Here is a 14,779-nt window from a genome sequence, read left to right on the forward strand (position 1 = left end):
TCTCTCTCTCTCTCTCTCGCTCTCTCTCTCGCTCTCTCGCTCGCACTCTACACTATTGTTCTTCCCAGAGGGGTGAGAGATGGAGGAAATGGTGATGGCACAGAGAGAAGGTAGGATAGCAAGTCTAGTAGTTGAGTAGACGGCAAGTCTAGTAGTTGAGTAGTAAACTTTATTGTTGATACAGAGCCAATAACACACATTTCTTACTCCAGGTCAGTTTCTACAGGCCCTGAAATAATAATGATGTATAACAAACAGCCGTGTGTTTCCAGGAGGCCTTTAAACATGAATTTACTGTCCTTCTGTTGGGTATTCATCATCCTGGAGCGGAGCTCGGTGAGAAACCTCACTCATTAGTCAGCTACAGAGTAGAGATTTTAAAAAAATGTCCTAACCCATTTCTCAGGCCGTGTCCCAAATGGCACCCTATTCCCGTTGGGGCCTGGTCAAAATTAGTGCACTATATAGTGAATACAGAGCCATTTGGGACTCTGACTTAAAGCTCTGACCATGGTAGCGATTCAGAATGGCCCTGACTCGTGTCAGTGTTGTTTTGGTTCTGTAATGTGGAGGTCGGCCTCTGGAAGTCTTCAAGGAAACACAGTGGGGCATGCGCACACACGCGCGCGCACGCACACACACACACACACTCCACCTCCTGCCACGTAGGACCATATGAGCCCCCCCACCCCTCCATGTCCCCTGCAGAAATTTGGCTCCACTTTTGTTATTGTCTGCCGATGAGAACGCTCATGTTTTTTTTAATAAAAAGCTTACGGTCCAAGTCCACTGAGCACATTTCATCTTAGAGGAACCCCCTCCCCATCTCCTTGCCCCTCGCCCCCCTCCCCATCTCCTTGCCCCTCGCCCCTCCTCCCCCCCCTCCTCCCCATCTCTTCAAGTCATTCTCTCAATGTCTTTCATTTTGGTAAATATCATTATTGAATACATATTTAATCTCTCTTTTCTCCTCCGCTCCGTTCTTCCCCTCCACTTTTCCTATTTCGTTTTGTCCTCTGGCTCCCCTCATGTGCCTCCCTATGGGCCTGCATCCCAAGTCGCACCCTATTCCCTATATAATGGACTACTTTTGGCCAAGGCTCGTGGGGAATAGGGTGTTTGGGACGCATCCTGGTGCAGAACAGAGCTAACTGTGAAGAAACAGACAGCAGGGAAAGGCATCCTGGTGCAGAACAGAGCTAACTGTAAAGAAACAGACAGCAGGGAAAGGCATCCTGGTGCAGAACAGAGCTAACTGTAAAGAAACAGACAGCAGGGAAAGGCATCCTGGTGCAGAACAGAGCTAACTGTAAAGAAACAGACAGCAGGGAAAGGCATCCTGGTGCAGAACAGAGCTAACTGTAAAGAAACAGACAGCAGGGAAAGGCATCCTGGTGCAGAACAGAGCTAACTGTAAAGAAACAGACAGCAGGGAAAGGCATCCTGGTGCAGAACAGAGCTAACTGTAAAGAAACAGACAGCAGGGAAAGGCATCCTGGTGCAGAACAGAGCTAACTGTAAAGAAACAGACAGCAGGGAAAGGCATCCTGGTGCAGAACAGAGCTAACTGTAAAGAAACAGACAGCAGGGAAAGGCATCCTGGTGCAGAACAGAGCTAACTGTAAAGAAACAGACAGCAGGGAAAGGCATCCTGGTGCAGAACAGAGCTAACTGTAAAGAAACAGACAGCAGGGAAAGGCATCCTGGTGCAGAACAGAGCTAACTGTAAAGAAACAGACAGCAGGGAAAGGCATCCTGGTGCAGAACAGAGCTAACTGTAAAGAAACAGACAGCAGGGAAAGGCATCCTGGTGCAGAACAGAGCTAACTGTAAAGAAACAGACAGCAGGGAAAGGCATCCTGGTGCAGAACAGAGCTAACTGTAAAGAAACAGACAGCAGGGAAAGGCATCCTGGTGCAGAACAGAGCTAACTGTAAAGAAACAGACAGCAGGGAAAGGCATCCTGGTGCAGAACAGAGCTAACTGTAAAGAAACAGACAGCAGGGAAAGGCATCCTGGTGCAGAACAGAGCTAACTGTAAAGAAACAGACAGCAGGGAAAGGCATCCTGGTGCAGAACAGAGCTAACTGTAAAGAAACAGACAGCAGGGAAAGGCATCCTGGTGCAGAACAGAGCTAACTGTAAAGAAACAGACAGCAGGGAAAGGCATCCTGGTGCAGAACAGAGCTAACTGTAAAGAAACAGACAGCAGGGAAAGGCATCCTGGTGCAGAACAGAGCTAACTGTGAAGAAACAGACAGCAGGGAAAGGAGGGAGGGATGGAGAGAGGGAAGAGGGGGGGGGAAGTGAAGGATCAGAGAGGAAGAGAGAAGATCCTGGAAACAGACATGGAAGCAGCAATCTTCCAAATCTTTCTTGTCAGAGGAGTGAGTTCAACAGAATCATTCTCTGGCTCTATGTCCCAAATGCCCCTCTATTCCCAGCCACAGACTGTCATTCTCTGAAGGACCTTACGTTACTGTCAAGTAGTGCTGATCCCTTATGCACCCTAAGTTGATGGGCAACAAAGAGCAGACATCCCTATAAGCAAATGTGTTTGGACCCCAGGAAGAGTAGCTGCTGCCTTGGCAACAGCTATTGGGGATTCCTAATAAATACAAATACACTAGACAGATTAACCCCAACTCCCACCACTCTACACTGGACAGATAACCCCCCCCCCCCCCCACCACTCTACACTGGACAGATAACACCCCCCCCACCACTCTACACTGGACAGATAACACCCCCCCCCACCACTCTACACTGGACAGATAACCCCCCACCCCACTCTACACTGGACAGATAACCCCCACCCCCACTCTACACTGGACAGATAACCCCCCACCCCCCACCCCCCACCACTCTACACTGGACAGATAACACCCCCCCCACCCCCCACCACTCTACACTGGACAGATAACCCACCCCCCACCCCACCACTCTACACTGGACAGATAACAACCCCCCCCACCCCACTCTACACTGGACAGATACCCCCCCCACCCCACCACTCTACACTGGACAGATAACCCCCCCACCCCCCACCACTCTACACTGGACAGATAACCCCCCACCCCCCACCCCCACCACTCTACACTGGACAGATAACACCCCCCCCACCACTCTACACTGGACAGATAACCCCCCCCACCACTCTACACTGGACAGATAACACCCCCCCCACCACTCTACACTGGACAGATAACCCCCCCCACCACTCTACACTGGACAGATAACCCCCCCCACCACTCTACACTGGACAGATAACCCCCCCCACCACTCTACACTGGACAGATAACACCCCCCCCACCACTCTACACTGGACAGATAACACCCCCCCCACCACTCTACACTGGACAGATAACACCCCCCCCACCACCACTCTACACTGGACAGATAACACCCCCCCCCACCACTCTACACTGGACAGATAACACCCCCCCCACCACTCTACACTGGACAGATAACACCCCCCCCACCACCACTCTACACTGGACAGATAACCCCCCCCACCACCCCCACCACTCTACACTGGACAGAAAGAATGCCCTCTTAACACAATTGCATAAAGCACTATGGTAGATGACATCCAATGACATGTAATGATAAAAGGCTGTGACATCTTCCAACCGTCTGGGTGCATCCCAAATGGCACACTATTCCCTATGTAGTGTTCTGGAACACAACGTCTGTCTGGGTATGCTGTGTTTGTGGCACACTATTCCCTATGTAGTGTTCTGGAACACAACGTCTGTCTGGGTATGCTGTGTCTGTGTCCACTCTGTACAACTCTTTCAGATTAGCGTCGTTATAAAACAAAGGTTCTTGGAGGAGATGCAGTTTGGAGATTTGCCCAATGACCTGAAAGCTGTTGCTGGGCTCAGGGCCATGCTTACGGGGTGGGGGTGGGGGGGTGGGGGAGAGGAACAGGGCCATGCTTATGGGGTGGGGGTGGGGGGTGGGGGTGGGGGAGAGAGGAACAGGGCCATGCTTAAGGGGTGGGGGTGGGGGTGGGGGGGAGAGAGGAACAGGGCCATGCTTATGGGGGGAAAGAGAGAGGGACAGGGCCATGCTTACGGGGGGGAGACAGGGACAGGGACAGGGCCTGCTTCCCAAATGACACCTTATTCACAATGTAGTACACTGCTTTCGATTAGAGCCCTATATGGGGTCTGGTCAAAAGTAGTTTACTACATAGGAAATAGGGTGCCATTTGGGAAGCAACCAGACTGGGAGTTCACCAGCCAGATATCTGCGGCCTATCAATCCAGAGAATAGCATGACATTTACTTCTGAATGTCTACATTATCTTATAAAGGGATAATGAAGACTTCATTAAGCCTTTAAAAGTTATAATTTGTTTAAAGCGGGCCAGAATATTTTATAGAGAACAGACATGCTATGTAAGGAAGAACATGAAGCCATGTCAGATCGTCATCATTTCCATCTACAAAACGTTGCAAACTCTTGAACGCCTCCTAAACGCTACCCAAGGTCAGAGGTCACATTTTCAACCTCTCCCTGTCTGAGTATGTTTCAAGCAGACCACCATAGTCCCTGTGCCCAAGAACACTAAGGTAACCTGCCTAAATGACTACAGACCCGTAGCACTCACAAAGTGCTTTGAAGGGCTGGTCATGGCTCACATCAACACCATTATCCCAGAAACCCTAGACCGACTCCTATTTGCATACTGATACCGCCCCAACAGATCCACAGATGATGCAATCTCTATTGCGTACCACACTGTCCTTTCACACCTGGACAAAAGGAAGACCTATGTGAGAATGCTATTCATTGACTACAGCTCAGCGTTCAACACCATAGTGCCCTCAAAGCTCATCACTAAGCTAAGAATCCTGGGACTAAACACCTCCCTCTGCAACTGGATCCTGGACTTCCTGACGGGCCGCCCCCAGGTGGTAAGGGTAGGTAACAACACATCTGCCACACTGATCCTCAACACGGGGGCCCCTCAGGGGTGCGTGCTCAGTCCCCTCCTGTACTCTCTGTTCACTCATGACTGCATGGCCAGGCACGACTCCAACACCATCATTAAGTTTGCTGATGACACAACAGTGGTAGGCCTGATCACCGACAACGACGAGACAGCCTATAGGGAGTAGGTCAGAGACCTGGCCGTGGTGCCAGGACAACAACCTCTCCCTCAACGTGATCAAGACAAAGGAGATGATTGTGGACTACAGGAAAAAGAAGAGGACCAAGCACGCCCCCATTCTCATTGACGGGGCTGTAGTGGAGCAGGTTGAGAGCTTCAAGTTCCTTGGTGTCCACATAACCAACAACCTAACATGGTCCAAGCACACTAAGACAGTTGTGAAGAGGGCACGAAAAAAACCTATTCCCCCTAAGGTGACTGAAAAGATTTGGCATGGGTCCTTAGATCCTCAAAAGGTTCTACAGCTGCACCATCGATAGCATCCTGACTAGCTTCCTGCCATCCAGGATCTCTATACCAGGCGGTGTCAGAGGAAGGCCCTAAAAATTGTCAAAGACTCCAGCCACCCTAGTCATAGACTGTTCTCTCTGCTACCGCACGGCAAGCGGTACCGGAGCACCAAGAGGCTTCTAAACAGCTTCTACTTCCAAGCCATAAGACTCCTGAACATCTAATCAAATGTCTACCCAGACTATTTGCATTGCATTGGGTCGTGATTATTGGAGGATCTTGGGGGACTAGAGTGGTTGTTTTTGTATTGATTTAGTTCATTAAGCTGACCAGTATATAAACAATGGTGCTGTGGTCCATAGAGAAGCCAGGCAGCATCTTCCGAGAGAGACACACACACACACACACACACACACACACACACACACACACACCGTCCTCCTAGGGACATGCCACAGCAGCAACTGGACAGCACCGACAGGGAACTACCTCATTAATTGTAAATATTTTTTTTCTTTACGCTCCAGGGAGGGATGGAATAAAAGAGGGATGGGTGGATAGATAAAGGGAGGGAGGAATGGGGAAAAGGATCAGAGAGCTGGAGGGAGAAAGAGAGTGGGGGGGATTGAGAGAGAGAAAGATAGAAGGGGGAACTGTTCTGTGGTGCGTATTTTTTTTCTTCTCATCCCCCAGTTGTTTACCCCAGCTGTCTGTCTGATTTCTTGGTTGGCTCCATATTGGCCCTCTCTGAGACAGCACTAAAGGGATCACCCTAATAGAGCCCAGACTCAAACATCTGCTGCACAATCCCAAAAACAGACTCAATTTAGAAATGAGAGGGAATCCCCAAATTAGTAGTTCTCTGTAAACAAATACAACGTGATACAATACTTAACTTTGTACTTGGTCAACTATTGTCCAAATGCTACTGTTACAATACATCGTTTACCTATTTTGAATTCAACGAGGTCTCTACACTTCAGCAAACAGAGCAAGAGAAGGGGTCCCCACCACCACCAACTGACTGCATGTATGTGTGTGTATGGATGTGGGTTGCAGACCCGCGAGCCACTGCGGCCCCTTTGTGATGATTTCAGATTTTTAGTGGCCCCCACCCCCATCAAAGTTGCCCATCCCTGGGCTAGAGGTTGCAAGCCATGGTCTAGCTGTTAGACTATGGGAGATACAGGAGTACCCTTCAAACACTGAAGGGATTAGCTGCTACATGAGGGCACAGTGAAGAGTTCCGCCTCCTTACAAAACCGTAAGGGCCCTAGAGTGTTCTGGAGAGTGTTCTGGAGTGTTCCGGAAGAGGCCAAATGTCCTTGTTCAGGCCTCCTCTCCATATCTCTTAGGAATGCTCTCTGGGCACTGTAGCGATGTGAAGAAATATTCACCACACACACACACAGTGTAGCCAGTTTTGTTATTCTGGGGAGAGATTGTGAGCTGTGTACTCTTCTTGACCCTTCCCCTGGTATGACAAGTACAACACAAGAGCCCTGGAGAGGCAGAAACCCAGAAAGAGGTGCAATGAGAGGGGGATGGAGAGGCAGAAACCCAGAAAGAGGGGGATGGAGAGGCAGAAACCCAGAAAGAGGTGCAATGAGAGGGGGATGGAGAGGCAGAAACCCAGAGAGAGGTGCAATGAGAGGGGGATGGAGAGGCAGAAACCCAGAAAGAGGGGGATGGAGAGGCAGAAACCCAGACACCAATGTCATCACGGTTCGCTGCTGAATGCTGGAAACACTCGGCTACTCTGTTGTTTTGACTAAATGTAGCCAATCTAAGTTTTATATTATTAGTACAGCAGTTGTTTTTGCATGGGTTCCGCAACGCGGTTAGCTTTTAACAGCTAGGATCGCTATTTTCTGTCCCGGAATCCCGCTTAACAGACAGTTTGAAGCCTGCTTGACAGAGCTGCTAACCTTACCTAGCTAGCTAAGCTGCTAGCCATCATAACGAAGATAGCTGCTTTTATTTCCCCGATTTGGGACTGCCTCTTCTTTTTAATTGAGGCCTCCCCAGCCAGAAGATGAGACGAGCACTTCCTGCATAGTAGGAGTTGTTTACTATGCTCTTTTCTGGGACACTGTGGCTCGACTGACTTTTCAATGCCTACTGCCTACTTGCGGAGGACTATAGGCCCGAGTTGTCTACTCTAAGCAAGCAAATCTCTGCGTTGCACAATCTTCTGGGGAAACCACGTCCGCCTACCTTCTCTACACCTCAGGCTGACGTCGTTTCGGTACGGTGAGTATCACCGCCCTGCTATCACTCTTTGACTGACTGGCCTGTGCTTCACAGGGACCTCTCCCCGGGGGAAGTCTCCACCGCCTGTGGAAAATGGAGCAGGACCGACGCTTCTAGAGGCCTTGGCAGATGCCACAGGCTCCGATCCCACTATCCAGCAATGGAAACATGTCACCCGTCACCAGACTAATGGAAGGCGGCGGTCTGATGATGAACAGGGCTTCTTTGGCTTTGGGGGAAGCCCAATCCAGACGTCAAACCACTTCGCCCCCTGGCCGCGCCATCCATCGTCCTCTACCTGGTTTCCAACCCAGGGGGATTTGACCTCTGGTTCGGATCCTCCGCAATAGGAGGGCTCGTTTTGGACCTGCTGAAACTGATTCTAGCTTTGAAAGACTCAAAGCAGCCAACTATGTCAGGCCCTGTGCCATCGCTGGGCCGTGGCAGTGAAAGATTCAGCAGACTACTGGCATTACTGATCTGGCTAAAAGACTACTGTAGCTCTGTTAGCCCTTTTATAGATATCTTTGACACCTTTTGGAAACAGAAGATGCTTTACAGGAATGACAGTCCATCCAAATAATATTGGTACCTGGACCCTGTCCTCGGATTTCAAGGCAGCATTGAGACAATTACTTATCAGTGATCTAAGCCCTGCTCAGATAATCCCTACCATTTGTGTCGCTGAGTTGTCGTAGTGCTACTGCAAATGTACATTGTCCCAGGAGTGTTGTCAGTCATAATGCAAGTAACCTAATTTATGTTCCTCTAACTCCCCTGAATGCCTCTGTCAATCCAACAGCTATTGTCAGCAGAAATCATGTGCCTATGAACCTGAGTTATACTGTTAGCATTGAGACAGATTGCCCTAGTAGGAAGCCCACTGTGTGCAGCTCAAATATAAATGTCACTGTAAGCCTCCCAGTAAAGCAATAAAAACAATCAAGCATCCCAGAAAAAAGCAAAGATTTTGTCCACATTAACATATGTAGCTAATAACAGGTAACCTTCATATACTGGTGATCTCTGAAACCCACTTAGATCATTCCTTTGATACACTGGTAGCAATACATGGTTTATAACATCTACAGAAGAGACAGGAATGCAAATGGTGGAGGTGTGGCTGTTTTTATATTCCATCATATTCCTGTAAAGCTTAGAGGGTCTCATGTCAAATGCTGTTGAAGTAATATGGATACAGGTTCACCTGCCTCACCTAAAGCCTATTTTTTTGTGAGAAGTTGCTATAGGCCACCAATTGCTAACAGTCAGTATCTGGATAACATGTGTGAAATGCTTGATAATGAATGTGATACAGAGTGGGATATTTTCTGGGTGACCTAAATATTGACTGGCTTTCATCAAGCTGTCCACTCAAGGAAAAAGCTTCAAACTGTAACCAGTGCCTGCAACCTGGTTCAGGTTATCAGTCAACCTACCAGGGTAGTTACAAACACCACAAGAATGAAATCATCCACATGTATCGATCACATCTTTACTAATCTCGCAGAAATCTGCTCTAAAGCAGTATCCACACCCATCGGATGTAGTGATCACAATATAGTAGCCATATCTAGGAAAGTTCCATAGGCTGGGCCTTATATAGTGTATAAGAGGTTATACAAGAGGTTTTGTAGTGATTCCTATGTTGAAGATGTAGAAAATATGTGCTGGTCTGTGGTGTGTAATGAGGAGCAACCAGATGCTGCACTTGACGCATTTATGAAATTGTTTAATCTAGTAACTAATAAGCATGCACCCATTTAAGAAAATGACTGTAAAAACTGTTAAATCCCTGTGGATTGATGAAGAATTGAAAATTGGTATGTTTGAGAGGGACATTTTTTTTCTTGTTACAGCCTAAATTTATAATTGATTAAATTGAGATTTTGTGTCACTGGCCTACACACAATACCCCATAATGTCAAAAGTGGAATTATGTTTTTCTGAATCTCTACTAATTCATTCAAATGAAAAGCTGAAATATCTTGAGTCAATAAGTATTCAACCCCTTTTGTTATGGCAAGCTTAAATAGGTTCAGGAGTAAAAATGTGCTTAACAAGTCACAAGTTGCATGGATTCACTCTGTGTGCAATAATAGTGTTTAACATGAATGACTACCTCATCTCTGTAACCCCACACATACAATTATCTGTAAGGTCCCTCAGTCTAGCAGTGAATTTCAAACACAGATTCAACCACCAAGACCAGGGGGGGTTTTCAATGCCTGTCAAAGAAGGGCACCTATTGGTAAACAAAAAAAGCAGACGTTGAAAATCCCTTTGAGCATGGTGAAGTCATTAATGTCTCTTTTGGATGGTGTATCAATACACCCAGTCACTACAAAGATACAGGCATCCTTCCTAACTCCGTTGCCATAGAGGAAGAAAACCGCTCAGGGATTTCACCATGAGGCCAATGGTGACTTTTTAAAACCGTTAGAGAGTTTAATGGCTGTGATAGGAGAAAACTGAGGATGGATCAACATTGTAGTTACTCCAAAATACTAACCTAATTGACAGAGTGAAAAGAAGGAAGCCAGTACAGAATACAAATATTTCCGAAACATGCATCCTGTTTGAAACGAGGCACTAAAGTAATACTGCAACAAATGTGGCAAACCAATTAACCTTTTATCCTTAATACAAAGTGTTATGTTTGAGGCAAATCCAATACATTACGGAGTACCACTCTCCCATATTTTCAAGCATAATGGTGGCTGCATCATGTTATGGGTATGCTTGTAATCGTTAAGGACTGGGGAGTTTTTCAGGATAAAAAAAGAAACGGAATGGCGCCAAGCACAGGCAAAATCCTAGAGGAAAACCTGTGTCTGCTTTCCACCAGACACTGGGAGATGAATTCACCTTTCAGCAGGACAATAACCTAAAACACAAGGCCAAATCTGCACTGGAGTTGCTTACCAAGAAGACAGTGAATGTTCCTGAGTGGCCGAGTTAGTTTTGACTTAAATCTACTTGAAAATCTATGCCAAAACCTGAAAAATGGTTGTCTAGCAATGATCAACAACCAATTTGACAGAGCTTGAAGAATAATGGGCAAATGTTTCACAATCCAAGTGTAGAAAGAGACTTACCCAGAAGGACTCACAGCTCTAATTGCTGCCAAAGGTGTATCCACAAAGTATTGACTTGGGTGTGAATACTTATGTAAATTAGATATTTCTGTATTTGATTTTCAATGAATTTGCTAACATTTCTAAACATGTTTTCACTTTGTCATTATGGATTATTGTGTGTAGTTGGGTGAGGAAAACATAGATATTTCATCCATTTTTAATTCAGGCTGTAAGACGACAAAATGTGGAATAAGTCAAGGGGTGTGAGTACTTTTCTAAAGGCACTGTAAGTATGTCTACACAGCCGATCGGCAAATGTACTGTAAATTGAGAAATCATGTGACTAAACAAAAATAAGAAAACTGTACTATGAAACAAAGATAAATAATTTAAAGGATGATATTAAAACGCTTAAATTACATTTTGGGCAAAAAGGCAACTAACTTAACAACTTTAATTATTTTTCCATTGGCAAGATTAGCAAATGTAGTAATGACATGCCAACAGCAAACTGAACCTACACATCCATCCATAACTGACCAAACTCTGAACCTACACATCCATGCATAACTGACCAAACTCTGAACCTACACATCCATGCATAACTGACCAAACTCTGAACCTACACATCCATGCATAACTGACCAAACTCTGAACCTACACATCCATCCATAACTGACCAAACTCTGAACCTACACATCCATCCATAACTGACCAAACTCTGAACCTACACATCCATGCATAACTGACCAAACTCTGAACCTACACATCCATCCATAACTGACCAAACTCTGAACCTACACATCATCGCATAACTGACCAAACTCTGAACCTACACATCCATCCATAACAAACCACCTGGGATTTGACAATTTGGATGGAAAATGACTGAGGATGATCGCATACTATATTGCCACTCCTACTGTATTTGCTGTTTCGTCAATCTAAGCCTACAGGAACGTGTGCCTTCAGGCCTGGATGGAAGCAAAAGTCATTCCGCTACCCAAGAATAGTAAAGCACCCTTTTACTGATTCTAACAGCCGACCAATCAGCCAGTAACCAACCCTTAGTAATCTTTTGGGAGAAAATTGTGTTTGACCAGATACAATGCTATTTTACAGTAAACTAATATAACTGACTTTCAGCACGCTTATAGGGGAAGGGCACTCAACATGTACGGCACTTACACAAATGACTAATGATTGGCTGAAAGAAATTGATAATAATATTGTGGGAGCTGTTTTGTTGGACTTCAGTGCAGCTTTTACAACCTCTGCTACAGTGGGGAAAAAAATGGTGGAAAATAAGTATTTGGTCAATAACAAAAGTTTCTCAATACTTTGTTATATACCCTATGTTGGCAATGACACAGGTCAAACGTTTTCTGTAAGTCTTCACAAGGTTTTCACACACTGTTGCTGGTATTTTGGCCCATTCCTCCATGCAGATCTCCTCTAGAGCAGTGATGTTTTGGGGCTGTCGCTGGGCAACACGGACTTTCAACTCCCTCCAAAGATTTTCTATGGGGTTGAGATCTGGAGACTGGCTAGGCCACTCCAGGACCTTGAAATGCTTCTTACGAAGCCACTCCTTCGTTGCCCGGGCGGTGTGTTTGGGATCATTGTCATGCTGAAAGACCCAGCCACGTTTCATCTTCAATGCCCTTGCTGATGGAAGGAGGTTTTCACTCAAAATCTCACGATACATGGCCCCATTCATTCTTTCCTTTACACGGATCAGTCGTCCTAGTCCCTTTGCAGAAAAACAGCCCCAAAGCATGATGTTTCCACCCCCATGCTTCACAGTAGGTATGGTGTTCTTTGGATGCAACTCAGCATTCTTTGTCCTCCAAACACGACGAGTTGAGTTTTTACCAAAAAGTTCTATTTTGGTTTTATCTGACCATATGACATTCTCCCAATCCTCTTCTGGATCATCCAAATGCACTTCAGACGGGCCTGGACATGTACTGGCTTAAGCAGGGGGACACGTCTAGCACTGCAGGATTTGAGTCCCTGGCGGCGTAGTGTGTTACTGATGGTAGGCTTTGTTACTTTGGTCCCAGCTCTCTGCAGGTCATTCACTAGGTCCCCCCGTGTGGTTCTGGGATTTTTGCTCACCGTTCTTGTGATCATTTTGACCCCACGGGTATTTTGACCCTCAATAGTAAGCCTGTGTGTCTATGTATGCTGATGACTCAACATTATACATGTCAGCACCACAACAAGTGAAATAACTGCAACACTTAACAAAGAGCCACAGTCAGTTTCAGAATGGGTGGCTAGCAATAAGCTAGTCCTAAAAAATATTTTTTTTAAACTAAAAGCATTGTATTTGCGACCAAATAATTTATTCATAAACCCTAAACCTCAACTGAATCATGTGGACATTGAGAAGTTTGAGGAGACTAAACTGCTTGGTGTAACCCTGGTTTAGTAAACTGTCATTGTCAAAACATATTGATGCAACGGTATCTAAAATGGGGAGAGGTCTGTCCGTAATAAAGCACTGCTCTGCTTTCTTGACATCGCTATCAACAAAACAAGTCCTACAGCCCATAGTTTTGTCACACCTGGACTACTGCCCAGTCATATGGTCAAGTGCCACAAAGAGGGACATAAGCAAATTACAGGTGGCCCGGAATAGTGCAGCACGGCTAGCCTTTAAATGTACACGGAGAGCTAACATCAATAACATGCATGTACATCTCTCCTGGCTCAAAGTAGAGGAGAGATTGACTGCATCACTACTTGTCTGTGTGAGAGGTATTGACATGTTGAAAGCACCGAGCTGTCTGTTCAAACGATTAGCACACAGCTCAGACACCCATGCGTACCCCAAAAGACATGCCACAAAGGATCTCTTCACAGTCCCAAGTCCAGAACACACTCTGGGAAATGCACAGTACTACATAGAGCCATGACAACATTGGAACTCTATTCCACATCATGTAACTCATGCAAGCAGTAGAATCTTGATTTAAAAAATATGTAAACATATAAAACTACACTTTATGGAACAACGCTGACTGTGAAGAGCCGCATACACACGCTAACACACACACTCTATAATAAACCCCAGGAAGAGTAGCTGCTGCCTTGGCAGGAACTAATGGGGATCCATAATAAACCCCAGGAAGAGTAGCCGCTGCCTTGGCAGGAACTAATGGGGATCCATAATAAACCCCAGGAGGAGTAGCCGCTGCCTTGGCAGGAAGTAATGGGGATCCATAATAAACCCCAGGAAGAGTAGCCGCTGCCTTGGCAGGAAGTAATGGGGATCCATAATAAACCCCAGGAAGAGTAGCCGCTGCCTTGGCAGGAACTAATGGGGATCCATAATAAACCCCAGGAAGAGTAGCCGCTGCCTTGGCAGGAACTAATGGGGATCCATAATAAACCCCAGGAAGAGTAGCCGCTGCCTTGGCAGGAACTAATGGGGATCTATAATAAACCCCAGGAAGAGTAGCCGCTGCCTTGGCAGGAACTAATGGGGATCCATAATAAACCCCAGGAGGAGTAGCCGCTGCCTAGGCAGGAAGTAATGGGGATCCATAATAAACCCCTGTGGAGTAGGTGCTGCCTTGGAAGGAACTAATGGGGATCCTTAATAAACCCCAGGAGCACAAACGCATCCCACCCCCTACCCCTAGACACGGGCCTTGTGCCCAGCCTCCCACCACACACACACACACCACCCCTCAGCACATTGATTCCCATCAAATAACCAGAACGCTCTGGATAGAGCTCAAGACAAGCAGCAGAGACAACACACACACACACACACACACTCTTACTCACTCACTCTCACACACACACACACACACACACAGACACACAGACACACAGACGGAGGGACAGAGGCATGTGGCCATTGAGGAGAGAGGGAGAGACAGGGACTGTAAAAGATGAAGAATGGACTTTCAGTAAACAACACAAGTCTCAACAGGATTAGAATCTGTGCCCTGAGCTCAGCAAACCACCGAGAAGGCAGGCATTTTCTGGTGCGTCTTTGGTAAGGACGACAAATTAT

At 46.5% G+C, this 14,779-nt stretch overlaps 1 protein-coding gene across 2 annotated transcripts in view; it reads left to right on the forward strand.

Moving 5' to 3' along the window:
* The window catches only part of LOC121555695 (protein-tyrosine sulfotransferase 1), an 89,833-nt gene that overhangs the window by 23,664 nt on the left and 51,390 nt on the right, over nucleotides 1–14,779 (forward strand). The window lies entirely within an intron of this gene.

The sequence above is a fragment of the Coregonus clupeaformis genome, unplaced genomic scaffold, assembly GCF_020615455.1.
Source record: "Coregonus clupeaformis isolate EN_2021a unplaced genomic scaffold, ASM2061545v1 scaf0172, whole genome shotgun sequence".
Classification (NCBI taxonomy): domain Eukaryota; kingdom Metazoa; phylum Chordata; class Actinopteri; order Salmoniformes; family Salmonidae; genus Coregonus; species Coregonus clupeaformis.